General features: G+C 41.3%; 1 pseudogene; it reads right to left on the reverse strand.

The window, feature by feature from the left end:
* Positions 1-22: 22 nt before the first annotated feature.
* LOC109378737 (proteasome subunit alpha type-1 pseudogene) lies at positions 23-2,522 on the reverse strand (annotated as a pseudogene).
* Between the last annotated feature and the right edge of the window lie 2,122 nt (positions 2,523-4,644).

A 4,644-nucleotide genomic window follows, 5' to 3' on the forward strand; every position in this document is an offset into this window, starting at 1 on the left:
AAATCTTCTACCCATGTCGCTTACCTTTGGGCCTATTGGACATGATTTTGCATATTCACTGGGCCTAACCTGAACAAGCACAAGACCCGTGTTCTGGTATCTAGGAGAAACAACACATACAGGTGATTATAGACTCACAAGGGAGGTAGGCACAACTCTGCCTTTCTGCAGAGCAGGTGAAAAGTCCCATGTACCTGATGTGATCAACCCCCCCACCCTCCCATGAGGAACTAATTCTAGAGGCTGGAAGAGGGTGGTGGTGGCCTCTTGCTGCTTCTGCTCAGGCAGCTGTGCACTGTGGTCCATCAGACCTGAGGTCCCTCCCACCTCATGATGTTACATATTCTGGCCAGTATAGGGTCCACATCATGGGAAACAGAAATGAGCATCTATTAGCATTTCAACCCCGCTGTTTCATGAACACCCTCAGTCCCTGGAGGTTGGAGCTCTGCTGCTGACATCCTGCTTCCTAATGGCATTACGAGGCCACCGCAGCGGTTTCTTCTCTAGCCTCTACAGATGTTTCCTTTCTATTGATAACGCCTTTGGAGCAATAAAGAGCAAGTTATGAAATTAGTTTTCTGAACCACACAGTGCTGCATAGTATGATCTGGCTGCAATCGAAAAGTAGGTCAGACATAATGCCTTCCAAGCTCACGAAGTGAACCTAAGTCATTTTGTGCTCAGACAAAATGGGAGGACTCAAAAATCACAGAGGAAGACATTTCGGTGGCTTCATTCACATCCCTCCCCTGCTCAGGTTTTTACTTTTGAAAAAAACAGGAGAAAAACCAAACACAAACAAACTAACCGCAAATGCATGTCATTTTTCTTACAATATTCATTATATTTTAATATTTAGTAATCATATATTAGATATAAAATGTAATACATAAGTGAGGATACAAATAGCACACCTTTGCATTTTAAATTACGGTACTATATTTCATCAATTCTAAGATACATTTTTTTTCTCATTTAACCACTTTGAAATTAGGAAGCATCTTATAACTATGCCAATTATGGCTTTTGTTATATTTGATGGAAACTTTGATTTGATAAATTCAGTAATACAATATAGATTTGTAAAGGACACTAAGGTAACTATTGCATCTTCATTTTTCTATACGGTTTTTCTTTTTTTTTTTTTTCTCCCAAAGCACCAGAAGATGAAACAATTTCATTTTACAGTTGCCTTTAAAACCACAGACACTGTGTTCGTCATATAAAAACATCAGTGCAGATAATATACTTTCTAGAAAATGATTATATAGACCCTCCCAAAGAAAAACGCATCCCATTATATGGCTTCAGTGAAGTTGCTTGGAAAAAAGTCACATCTGGACTGATTCCAAAAACATACCATTCCACCATGGATCTTTGGGTCCAACGTCTAGGTTGTTGCCATCAGTACATGTTCTTGCATTTTTACATATTTGATAATACACATATAGACTGGTATATTGTTCAGTGCTCCATTGGTTCATCAGGCTTTTCTGCAGCTTGAGCTGGCTGTCATTTGCTCTGTGGCCTTTCTTCAAGACCTTTTAGGAAGGATCGTCATCATATAGTGTAAACTCCACGTCTTTACCAACAATTCCAATGGAAACTTTCTTTGTAGCTAGGTCCTGTTCTGCAGGAAGTGTCTCTCGTAAGGCACGCAGACCATGCTTAACCAGTTCATTCAAATTGCACTGCATAACCTCAGACATATGTCTGTCCAAGTAAGTATGAACTGACTGAGAACAGGCTCCAATGAACATGGATAGCTCTGCACTCAAAATAGTTAGCAGATGGACAGGTTTGGAAAACCAGAGGGCCTGTATCACCAAAACCAGCAATCAGCAGCCCAACACCATATGGTCTACGGCCGTATCTTTGTGTTGGTATATGGGTCTTGCTTCCAATTAGAGACACACATGAGATGAGACACAGGAAGAGGTCTGTCAAATACAAATCTGGAATCCAAACACTCCTGGTGCATAAAATTACATAACAGTCCAGCATTAGCAGTAAGTCCTGCAATTGTGATACCAACATGGTTGTCAACATGGAGAATTTTTTTCTGATGAGCGTTAAGTTCTGACTTTCATCTTTTCAAAGCAACCAATCCTGAATGGGTTTTTGATTTCAGACCAGCTGTGGCTGAACTGTTTGACAGCTTCCATTGCATATTCAATTTGATGAATCCTGCCCTGAGGGCTCCAAACAGTGACATCATTGTCATGCTGGTTGCGAAACATGGTTCTGTCACTGGCCTGGCTGCAGCCTCCTGCAAAGCTGAAGATCAAGGCTCTCTACAGGTTTTCTTAGAGGTAGGTTTCCCTCCCCCTCCATGGCTGATTTCAAAGCATTTGGTATTTTATCTCAAGTCTCAGACTACCCTAAAGTATCCTTGACAATTTGATGTGTATTCTACAGCAACAGAATTCTGAGTAAACATCCACAAAAACCAAAATACCCATTAGACGAATCAAGAGAAGCATTGGTGGGGAAGGGATGGATTGAGCCTCTCTTGACTATTATGTATAGAGTTTTCGCCCCACCCTTCCTGGCCACTATCTACCATTTCATTCTGTTTTATCTTCTTCACAGAACTTGGAACTATTTGGCATCATCTTGTTTTAATTTATTTGAGTACTTTCTGTTTTTCCTCTCCCACTGGATGTATCTCCCATGGCAGCATTACTTTATCCTTCTTGTTCACCAGGTATTTTGAACACCTGGAAAGTGCTTGGCATAGGGTCAGGTACTCAAACTCACTTGGAGTAGCAGCAGACTAAAGAAAAATGGATGTTTTCCTAGAAAAACAATGCTATTTTTCCAGCAAATATATTGTCAGGACATAATGATGACCATATAAATGCCTTATATGGCATTATAATTCTAGGTTGCTTGTCCTCCAGAAACTCACTGCTTAGGTGCTATTTATTCGAACACTCAATTTTTATCTGTTTCTACTCATAGTTAAACACTTTCTTGGATATTAGAGTCCTGGTCTTTGCTTAAGGATGGTATGTAAAGACTATGGGGTTGGAATGAAGGACAAAACATGCTTGAAAATTACTGAATTAAGAAATAGCCTTTTTTTGCATTTTCTTTCTTTTTTTTCCTTTGAGGAGGTTCATGATTAACTTTATTTGGACATTTTTGGGGTAATATTTTTCTTACATTGGAATCATTTGGTTTTGGAAAAGCGGCTGCTCAGCTCGGGCTGGACTCGAACTGCTGTTGCTCAGAGCTCAAACTCTTGAGCAAGCTCTTAACCAACTGAGCCACTCGGCCGGCCCTGGACACCTTCTTATAGTATGTTCAGCTGAATAGGTATGGAGCAGCTGAAGACAGAAAACGCAGACTCAGGCTGGGGCAGGAATTGAGAGGTTGCTGTTCCTTGCTTCCTCTGCAGGTTAAGCTGGGTGGGTGGCCTGGTGGGCAGACGGGGGTGGTTGGTATGCACCTGCAGGCAATTTCCTGGGGAAGCAGTGTGTGTCAGCAGCGCTCCAGGATGGCTCACATCTGCCTCCATTCGGGGCTTCCTCAAAATTCATGGACCCACGCCCTGGCAGGAACAGGTTCCCTGTGCTGGGGACCTCAATGTCTTGTTTAACTTTGAATTCTTCATGTGGGTATTCCTTATTGTGTTCTGCCTGGCACATAGTAGGTGCCTCAGTCTATGTTTATCGATTGGTAGTTAGGCTGAGAAGGGATAAAGAGAGGATGCATTGCTCAGTGTGGAACGAGGACTCAAAGGAGGTGGTGGGGGTGAGGAACTTGCGTTTTACTGTCATGACACTCCCGGTTACCGGAACTGCTCTGCTTTTGTGTATGCCTCTCCCTGATGCCCCATTGGCAGCTGCCTGCTCACCTTCTGCCTATTCTTCTACAGTCATCTTATGCGTCACCTTCTTGGCACCTTTCCCATCCCAATGAAAATCGCTCACTCTTTCACCTGGGCTCTTTGATAAGTGTGTCCTACAGTCTCTTAACACCAGTTGGTGTTTCCCCCTAGGGAAGCCTTTTCATCTTTGTAGCTCCCATAACTTAGGACACAGACTAAAACCTAGAAACATTGTAGGCCAGCAATAAGTTTTCTTGAATGAAGAAATGGTTAAATTTCTGAATCAATAAATGCCAGATAAATATGGATATAATAGCAGTCTTCTCCGACAAACTATATCTAACTTTAGTGGTTTCCATTAATTTCAGTTTTCCTTTACACAGCTTTATTTACCTTCAAAAATGAATAACTTTACATGTTTTGTGTTTGCTTATGTATCTCACTTTAGATGGTAAACTCAGGGAGGGCTGAACTCTGATTTTCTGTTTCCAAAGTAAAATAATGCTATCTCAACCGTGAAACATTATAAAATGTTACTAAGTATTAGTAACTTATGAAGTGATCCCCCAGGAAGTCTAGTACCCACGTGGCACCATACATAGTCATTACAGTATTATTGACTATATTCCCTGTGCTGTACTTTACATCCCCGTGACTACTTTTATAACTGGAAATTTGTTACCTATGCATCGTTGAAGTAATTTTTTTTTTAAATCTTCTACCCATGTCGCTTACCTTTGGGCCTATTGGACATGATTTTGCATATTCACTGGGCCTAACCTGAACAAGCACAAGACCCGTGTTCT

The sequence above is a fragment of the Hipposideros armiger genome, unplaced genomic scaffold (assembly GCF_001890085.2).
Source record: "Hipposideros armiger isolate ML-2016 unplaced genomic scaffold, ASM189008v1 scaffold_2922, whole genome shotgun sequence".
Lineage (NCBI taxonomy): Eukaryota > Metazoa > Chordata > Mammalia > Chiroptera > Hipposideridae > Hipposideros > Hipposideros armiger.